Here is a 10,313-nt window from a genome sequence, read left to right as displayed (position 1 = left end):
CTGACTGGTAGAACTGAATGGACGGTAGATGAATTCGCTCAGGGATTCCTGGGAGAGGACTAAGTCTCGAGGAGTGAAAGACATGGTGATTTGTTTTGGAGCACGTTGAGTTTGAGTTTAAGGTGTCTTTGAGACATACAAGAAATGATGTCAACAAGGTAGTTCATTTCAAAGTCTGGAGCACAGATGAGAGAACAGTTTAAATCTACTACTAGTTTGGTAGAAAAAGGCAGTTTACCTTTAGATGTTTCCATGTAATTGTGTTGCTGCTACAGCACATGCAAGCATTTCACAGCTGTAATACCTATGAGAAGCAAGGACTCATATAAAGCAATATAAAGCTGTGTTTTATTCGTTTCACAAATGAGCAGGTTCATTTTTATAGGAAAGCAGTTACCTTTCTCCTGCTTTTTATCTTTTATTGCAGATGTGGAGGAATTCTGGCAGTAGCTGAGACCTTTTTGAGCCAATTCTGCCTTTATTTTCTCCTACCATTACAATTTATTTTTTATGATGTGAATCTGCCAGTTACTAGTTAGATAGACTTTGCATTGAAGGAGATTGCTCTGAATTGCAATCTAGCAATTCTAACAAGGAATGTCACCTTCACCTCATTACAGAAGGCCACTAAAAGAAATGATAAATTATCTAAGAGTCAGATCCCAAGTTGTTTTAGGTATAAAGCAGAATGAGGTAAGCTGGAGTGGGAGATAGGGCGTGGTGGTGGTGATGAGGATGTAATGTCTCATCCCATTGTTAAGAAAGTCTGTAAAATATTGCTTATGAAAATGACTTGGTCTCATAATGGGGTATAACTGATTCAGAGTCTTTCAGAAACTCAGACGTATCCTGTGGTTAATTGTCCAATTTTGGCTTAGTTTTGCTTAGCCTCCCAGAGAACCGTTTTAATATCACTGTATTTTTAACTGGGAAAAAATAATTTGATGGTGCATTAATTGCTCCTTTGATGACACTTTGAGAGTTTACCACCCTTCCCTTGTTACACCTACCTATTCACTTCTAGGTTTTCCAAATGTTTTCTTAGTTTTGCAGACCAGTATATGATAGTCAATACAAATTATCAAAGCACTACCTTCAATTTATCTAATTCTACCCCCTGAGGCCTTTGGCATGATTTCTCATGTACAATTTCACCAGAATTTTTTTTTATTTTTTATTGCATTTTAAGTTTTGGGGTACATGTGCAGAACATGCAAGACAGTTGCATAGGTACACACATGGCAGTGTGTTTTGCTTCCTTTCTCCCCTTCACCCACATTTGGCATTTCTCCCCAGGCTATCCCTCCCCACCTCCCCCTTCCACTGGCCCTCCCCTTTTCCCCCAAATAGACCCCAGTGTTTAGTACTCCCCTATCTGTGTCCATATGTTCTCATTTTTCATCACCCGCCTATGAGTGAGAATATGCGGTATTTCATTTTCTGTTCTTGTGTCAGTTGCTGAGAATGATGTTCTCCAGATTCATCCATGTCCCTACAAACGACACGAACTCATCATTTCTGATTGCTGCATAATATTCCATGGTGTATATGTGCCACATTTTCCCAATCCAGTCTATCATCGATGGGCATTTGGGTTGATTCCAGGTCTTTGCTATTGTAAACAGTGCTGCAATGAATATTCATGTGCATGTGTCCTTATAGTAGAACGATTTATAGTCCTTTGGATATATACCCAGTAATGGGATTGCTGGGTCGAATGGAATTTCTATTTCTAAGGCCTTGAGGAATCGCCACACTGTCTTCCACAATGGTTGAACTAATTTACACTCCCACCAACAGTGTAAAAGTGTTCCTTTTTCTCCACATCCTCTCCAGCATCTGTTGTCTTCAGATTTTTTAATGATCGCCATTCTAACTGGCGTGAGATGGTATCTTATGTGGTTTTGATTTGCATCTCTCTGATGACCAGTGACAATGAGGATTTGTTCATATGATTGTTGGCCTCATATATGTCTTCTTTCGTAAAGTGTCTGTTCATATCCTTTGCCCCCTTTTGAATGGGCTTGTTTGTTTTTTTTTCCTGTAAATCTGATTGAGTTCTTTGTAAATTCTGGATATCAGCCCTTTGTCAGATGGGTAAACTGCAAAAATATTTTCCCATTCTGTTGGTTGCCGATTCACTCTAGTGACGGTTTCTTTTGCCGTGCAGAAGCTGTGGAGTTTGATTAGGTCCCATTTGTCTATTTTGGCTTTTGTTGCCAATGCTTTTGGTGTTTTGTTCATGAAGTCCTTGCCTACTCCTATGTCCTGGGTGGTTTTGCCTAGATTTCCTTCTAGGGTTTTTATGGTTCCAGGTCTTTTGTTTAAGTCTTTAATTCATCTGGAGTTAATTTTAGTGTAAGGTGTCAGGAAGGGGTCCAGTTTCTGCTTTCTGCACATGGCTAGCCAGTTTTCCCAACACCATTTATTAAACAGGGAATCCTTTCCCCATTGCTTGTTTTTGTCAGATTTATCAAAGATTGTATGGTTGTAGATATGTTGTGTTGCCTCCGATGCGTCTGTTTTGTTCCATTGGTCTATATCTCTGTTTTGGTACAAGTACCATGCTGTTTTGATTACTGTAGTCTTGTAGTATAGTTTGAAATCCAGTAGGGTGATGCCCGCCGCTGTGTTCTTTTTGCTTAGAATTGACTTGGCTATGTGGGCTCTCTTTTGGTTCCATATGAAGTTCATGGTGGTTTTTTCCAGTTCTGTGAAGAAAGTCAATGGTAGCTTGATGGGTATAGCATTGATTCTGTAAATTACTTTGGGCAGTATAGCCATTTTTACGATATTAATTCTTCCTAACCATGAACATGGAATGTTTCTTCATCTGTTTGTGTCCTCTCTTATTTCGTTGAGCAGTGGTTTGTAGTTTTCCTTGAAGAGGTCCCTTACGTTCCTTGTGAGTTGTATTCCTAGGTATTTTATTCTTTTTGTAGCAATTGTGAATGGCAGTTCGTTCTTGATTTGGCTTTCTTTAAGTCTGTTATTGGTGTAGAGGAAGGCTTGTGATTTTTGCACATTGATTTTATATCCTGAGACTTTGCTGAAGTTGCTTATCAGTTTCAGGAGTTTTTGGGCTGAGGCGATGGGGTCTTCTGTCAAAAACTTAACTCTGCTATCCAGCTAGGCATGGAAGGGAACAAGGAAAACATGGAAACCAAAGGGAACTGCAGCGAGAGCACAGATTTTAGGATACTGCGAGCACATGGGGTGGAGGGTGCTCTCCTGAGCTACAGAAGGAATGGTCTGGTGGTTAAGATAAAACACAAGTCAAACTTATTAAAGTTGTCCACAGTCAGCAATGGTGATCTTCTTGCCGGTCTTGCCATTCCTGGACCCAAAGCGCTCCATGGCCTCCACAATATTCATGCCTTCTTTCACCTTGCCAAAGACCACATGCTTGCCATCCAACCACTCAGTCTTGACAGTGCAGATGAAAAACTGGGAACCGTTTGTGTTGGGTCCAGCATTTGCCATGGACAAGATGCCAGGACCTGTATGCTTTAAGATGAAGTTCTCATCATCAAATTTCTCCCCGTAGATGGACTTGCCACCAGTGCCATTATGGCATGTGAAGTCACCACCCTGACACATAAACCCTGGAATAATTCTGTGAAAGCAGGAACCCTTATAACCAAATCCTTTCTCTCCAGTGCTCAGAGCATGAAAGTTTTCTGCTGTCTTTGGAACCTTGTCTGCAAACAGCTCGAAGGAGACGCGGCCCAAGGGCTCGCCGTTGACGGCAATGTCAAAGAACACGGTGGGGTTGACCATGGCTGATACGACAAGGCTCCAGGCAATGACGGCGTCTGCAAAGCCTCACCAGAATTTATATGATATTTCTGTCATAGAGTTAGTGAATGACAGGTGCTATTATTCTCATTTTTTTCATAAGAACATAAGTGACCCACAGAATTAGTAAATATCAGAACCAGGGCTAAAACACAGGTGTTTTGATTTCTATACTAACATGGGAAAAAGGAAGAAAGACAGATAAAGGATAAAGAAGTGTGTAGGAGAAAGCAGCAAAGAAAAAAAGTAAAGTGAGTTTGTTTACTTATTCCTTCAAGAAACTAAGAAAGATATCATCTTCAATGTTCCCATTCCTGAGAATACATGATGAATGATGAATGGTTACATGCCAGGAGCGAAAACTCTAGTGGGAGAGGCAATCCCATAAATATTCCAGGATACACACTTTCTTTCCATGCTGCCTTAATTGTGCACATGAATGTCCTGGCTAATGTTCTCAAGAGCATCGACAATGTTGAAAAGAGAGACAAACACCAGGTTCTTATTAGGCTGTGCTCCAGAGTCATTATCCAGTTTCTGACTGTGATGAAACATGATTACATTGGCAAATTTGAAATCATTGATGATCACAGAGCTGGGAAAATTGTTGTGAACCTCACAGGCAGGTTAAACAAGTGTGGAGTGATTAGCCCCAGATTTGATGTGCAACCCAAAGACCTAGAAAGATGGCGGAATAATATGCTCCTGTCCCATCAGTTTGGTTTTAATGTGTTGGCAACCTTAGCTGGCATCATGGACCATGAAGAAGCAAGACAAAAACACAGAGGAAGGAAAATTCTGGGATTCCTTTTCTAGGGATGTAATACATGCTTATAAAAAAAATGCCTCTGTAGACCCAAAAAAAATATTGTAGCATAATGGAAGAATTAAAGAAGTGCCATGGAAAAAGTAGTGAGCAAAATGAATTATAACATCAAATCATTTTGGCCAATGGTCTTACTTTCTTAATTCCAAATATCTAACATCTTCTCATTTGTTTGTCTTGTAGTGGATACCATGTATTATCTGATGTTATTATTTTGTATGCAGGCACCATTGTCTCTTAATACTATTTTGCCCAGATTTTTGGTATAAGATTTCTTGATTTTTCTCAAAGGAATCCTTGAGATACTCTCTTAGCCACATTTTGCCAGTGAAGTCATTTTAAACTTCCAAGATTTCAATTTCATGCTCTCAGAATTATGGGTTGTAGAGCAGGGTAGGACTACAGGAGACTGTCCCCCCCTACCCTGTGAACTCTACTTGTGTCATATGGCAAGCCTTGATGAAACACTATGTTCTACTGATGGACTTCCAAAACTGTCAACTTTCCACATAATAAGCTAACCAATCAAGGAATAACTAATGGGCCAGGCACTCTTATATTTGCCTGCTTAAAAAATATATATTTCAGAAGATCTTGTTATAGGGTTAAAAAGTAGAATTGGTTGGATTGAGTGAAGAAAAGGCATAGTAACTAATGTGACTTATTTAATAAAATATAATTAATCCTCTCCACCTAATGCATCATTCTACTTTGTGTGTGTGTGTGTGCGTGTGCGCATGTGCACATGCGTGAATTGTCAAATAACAAATCATTGCTACTTCCTTACATTTGAGGTATGATGGCTCACCCATTCGTGTGGTCAATTTGAAGAGCGAAGTTTGCCTAAATACACATCTATTCAGAAAGCATTTATTCAGTACTTACAATATTTAAGGCACCTTTGGATATGTGGGGCATACATACAGAGGTACCCAGCTCCCAGAGTGGTGGCAAGGTTTAAATGAATTCATAAGATAATGTGTTTATGTGAAGGCTGCTTTATAAATTATGAAGTGCAAGCAAAAATTCTACTATTGTTACAAAAACAAAATCAATGAACCTTTTCCTATGCTTATTTGGCATAGAAGTGAAATCCTTTCAAGTTTGCACCTTTGGCAGCTGGAATCGCGGTGCGACGGAGGAGTACATGCTGGGCTTTCGCCGTGGGTCTGATTGCTCTTTCTCTGATTGCTCTTTCTCTGCCTTGCTTGCTTGAGTTTCAGCAGAATTCGAAATGGCTGGCAGTAAGGCTGGGAAGGGCTCCAGAAAGGCCAAGACAAAGGCGGTTTCCCTCTCGCAGAGAGCAGGCTTGCAGTTCCTAGTGGGCCGTATTATGGACACCTGAAATCTAGGACGACCAGTCATGGACGTGTGGGCGCGACTGCTGCTGTGTACAGCGCAGCCATCCTGGAGTACCTCACCGCAGAGGTACTGGAACTGACAGGAAATGCATCAAAAGACTTAAAGGTAAAGCATATTACTCCTCGTCATTGCAACTTGCTATTCCTGGAGATGAAGAGTTGGATTCTCTCATCAAAGCTACAATTGCTGGTGGTGGTGTCATTCCACATATCCATAAATCTCTGATTGGAAGCAAGGACAACAGAAGACTGTCTAAAGGATGCCTGGATTCCTTATCTCAGGACTCTAAATACTCTAATAGCTGTCCAGTGTTGCTGATTCCAGTGGAATGTATCTCTGTGAAAAACACAATTTTGCCTTTTTGTAATTCTGTTTGAGCAAGTTGGAAGTTTAATTAGCTTTCCAACCAACCAAATTTCTGCATTCGAGTCTTAACCATATTTAAGTGTTACTGTGGCTTCAAAGAAGCTATTGATTCTGAAGTAGTGGGTTTTGATTGAGTTGACTGTTTTTAAAAAACTGTTTGGATTTTAATTATGATGCAGAAGTTATAGTAACAAACATTTGGTTTTGTACAGACATTATTTCTGCTCTGGTAGATAAGCTCAATAAAGGTCATATTCCCGCCCCCCGCCCCCAAAAAAGTTTGCACCTTTACAAGCCCTGGGTGTGTGGGAATGTACTAAATCTGGCTTGGACTTGGTTCACTGTCTTAGATCTCAGAAACTGTGGGGGCTATGATTGTGACAATCCATTCATCTTGTCTTCTGTAAACTCACAGTTACAACTTTTCTTCAATTTGGTTATAAGAGGAAGACAAGACTAGTTTTGCCTTTTGAATCATGCAGCCATCAAGTGGTTTAGATTTTCATCCTCACCGATTTCCTTTGCAAAATGCCCTTGAATGTCAGGTGTGGGAAAAGAAACCATGGTAGGACTCTCTCCTCTTGCAAAGCAAAGTGGAGTGTTACTGTCACAACAAATGCACCTTTTCTTTTCCTCTAGTTTTCATAAATGCCCAGGTGCATAAGCAAATGTTCTAGAACTCTCTGTAGCTTGCTCAAGGTTTCAATAATTTTTCTGTTTTTTTATTTTAAGGTCTCTTTTCTTTTTATTTTCTTATTTTTTTTTTTCCTTTTCCTTTTGTTTTGTTTTGTTTTTTTGAGATGAATTTTGGCTCTTGTTGCCCGGGCTGGAGTGCAATGGTGCAATCTTGGCTAACCGCAACCTCTGCCTCCTGAGTTCAAGCAATTCTCCTGCCTCAGCCTACAGAGTAGCTGGGATTACAGGCAGGCGCCACCACACCTGACTAATTTTTATTTTTAGTAGAGATGGGGTTTTTCCATGTGGGCCAGGCTGGTCTCGAACTCCTGACCTCAGGTGACCCCCCTGCCTCACCCTCCCAAAGTGCCGGGATTACAGGCATGAGCCACCATGCCTGGCCAGTCTCTTTTATTTTTCTCCTAAATCCTGTTATGTGGCCTACCTGGGAAAGATGCTTATTTTCAAAATATAGGTACAGAAAAAGTAAGGCTTCATATGTGGAAATAAGCGACACCTCAACCTGTTTGGGCTTTGTTCGTCATATAGGATTGTACACTTTGATTGTGGTCTGTTAGTTGCTCTGAAATCTGTGCTACAAATTAGTAATGACCTTAGTTATACTTGGCATTGAAAACAGCAGAGAGTAATGCACATTTTATACTACAGAGTAGTTCCAGCTGGTGCTGAATGGAGCAACCTGACTTCTAAACAGTGTTTATTGCAAGGGTCATCTTACGTCATTGCTCTGTTGTCCAAGGTTAATTGTCAATTTGCTTTTAAATGCTATGCAAAAGTATTGGCTTAGCTGTAGAAAACTTCATCTTGGGGAATTTGACTCTCTTAGAGATGAATAATTAATGTCCTATGAAATCACATGCCTGAAAGAGAATTCTTAAGTTCACCATGACCATCCTTTTTTCTCCTAAGTGTATTCTATTTCTAAAATTCCTGGAAACAACTCTATGTTAAAAAGGAAACAAAGATTTAAAAGCAGACATGCTGAGAAAGTATTTACAGAAACCATGATAGACAAAAGATGGCTACTTTTGTTATATATAGAGCTTTACATAAAGTTATAAGAAAACCATTAAGAACACATTAGATAAATGGAGTAAGGATGTGCACAAAATTTCACAAAAGAGAGAGATCAACTTATAAAACTAGAAAACAGGTCAGTCTCGCAAGTGCCATAGGCATATTGTAACTAACAGGTACTTTTTTGTTTTTTTTTTTGTTGTTGTTGATCAAGTTAGCACAGACTTGAGATTATAATAATGTTGAGAATATGGTGAAATAAGGACTTGTTCTATGTCACTGGTGGATGCATACATTCTTAAGATTCTTTTGCAAGATAAGTTGGAAAACTCTATGAAGATTCTTTTCTTTTTTTTTTTGAGATGGAGTTTTGCTCTTGTCACCCAGACTGGAGTGCAGTGGGGTGATCTCGGCTCACTGTAACTTCTGCCTCCTAGGTTCAAGCGATTCTCCTGCCTCAGCCTCCCAAGTAGATGAGATTACAGGCATGAACCACCACGCCCAGCGAATTTTGTATTTTTAGTAGAGATGGGGTTTCTCCATGTTAGTCAGGCTGGTCTCGAACTCTCGACCTCAGGTGATCTGCCCTCCTCAGCCTCCCAAAGTGCTGGGATTACAAGTGTGAGCCACTGTGCCCAGCCTCAAGATTCTTAAAAGTACTCTTAACCTATTTTCAGTAATTCTGCCTCTATCAATCTCTTATAATGGCATATTGTTACTTAAAACATATAATGCGTAAATATGTTAAAATATCATAGCAAAAAATTGGAACCACAATTAACATATTCAACAGTGAGAGATGGGTAAATAAACTATGGCCTATTTAGTATATCACGGAGTAATATTGTAATGTTAAATTGCAAAGGCTTTCACGGAAGGTCAAATATCTGTCTGAGGTACCTAGAGTAATGAAATATACACAGAAAAAAATAGAATGGTGGTTGTCAGGCACTGGGGGAGCCAGTAATAGTGAGTTATTATTTAATTGGTAGAGAGTTTAAGTTTGGGATGATGAAAAATTTCTGGAGATGGTTACGGGTGATGGTTGCACAACAAAGTGAATAAACTTAATGTCACTGAACTGTACACTTTAAAAAAGCTAAAATGTTATTTATATTTTATCACAATTAAAAAATAGCAACATCTTCGTGATAGCATGAGTAACATTTGTTGTATATTGTATGATTTTAGTTTTAAAAAGCAGCAGCATGCATGCTCTGTGAAAGACACTGTCAAGAGAATGAGAAGATCAGTCACAGACTGGAAAAAATACATGCAAAAAACCTATTGGATAACAATGTTATTTAAAATGTACAAAGAACTTTCACAACTCACAAAAAAGAGACAACCTGATTAGAAAATAGGCAAGAGAAGGCCGGGAGCAGTGGTCATGCCTGTAATCCCAGCATTTTGGGAAGTCCAGGCGGGCAGATCACCTGAGGTCAGGAGTTGGAGACCAGCCTGGCCAACGTGGTGAAACCCTGTCTCTACTAAAGATACAAAAACTAGCTGGGCGTGGTGGTGGGCGCCTATAATCCCAGCTACTTGAGAGGTTGAGGCAGGAGAATCGCTTTAACTGGGAGGTGGAGGTTTCAGCGAGTTGAGCTCGTACCACTGCATTACCGTCTGGGTGACAGAATGAGACCCAGTCTCAAAAAAAAAAAAAAGGCAAAGACCCAAATAGATACCTCACCAAAGAATATGTACAGCATCTATCTATTATATATCTATTATACATATAAAATACAAAGTATATTGTATGCGTGTGTGTGTGTGTGTGTATACACACTGATGAGAAAATGCAATAACTTGTAGCAAAATAAAAAAAAGAAGTAGAAGATGTAAAAAATTAAGATATGAATAGTGATTGTATTAGGAAGTGGGACTGTGAATGAGCCCTTCCCTTTCCAACTTTATTATTTTTTCTAAATGTTCTCCAAAAAGCATGTGTTAAATTTATAGTGAGAATATAAACTTTTTATTTCAAAAGTAAATGAATAGGACTTCCAATTGAATATGGCTGATTGAACACATACATTTTACATCTGCTCCCTCCTAGAATTCCAATAAAACAATAATAAAGGCTTTAATAAAACACATGAGCTCTTCCAGACAAAAGATGTACTAACAGCAACAAAATCAGATGGACTAACTTGGGATAGAGACTGACTTGGGTAAATTGTAGAAAGCAGAATCCTCACCCAGCAGTGAGAAAAAGCAAAAAGGACCATGGTTTGTACCTGAAAGT

At 39.4% G+C, this 10,313-nt stretch overlaps 2 pseudogenes across 1 annotated transcript; one reads left to right on the top strand and one right to left on the bottom strand.

The window, feature by feature from the left end:
* Positions 1–3,145: 3,145 nt before the first annotated feature.
* On the bottom strand, positions 3,146–3,798 carry LOC100896495 (peptidyl-prolyl cis-trans isomerase A pseudogene; annotated as a pseudogene). The gene has a single exon (XR_013521724.1). The product of XR_013521724.1 is annotated as a peptidyl-prolyl cis-trans isomerase A pseudogene (transcript).
* LOC118144958 (histone H2A.Z pseudogene) lies at positions 3,222–9,762 on the top strand (annotated as a pseudogene).
* The last annotated feature ends 551 nt before the right edge of the window (positions 9,763–10,313 follow it).

Source organism: Callithrix jacchus, chromosome 8, assembly GCF_049354715.1.
Source record: "Callithrix jacchus isolate 240 chromosome 8, calJac240_pri, whole genome shotgun sequence".
Lineage (NCBI taxonomy): Eukaryota > Metazoa > Chordata > Mammalia > Primates > Cebidae > Callithrix > Callithrix jacchus.
Note: the sequence above shows the minus strand (reverse complement) of the source record. Positions and strands in the feature narration are given on the sequence as shown.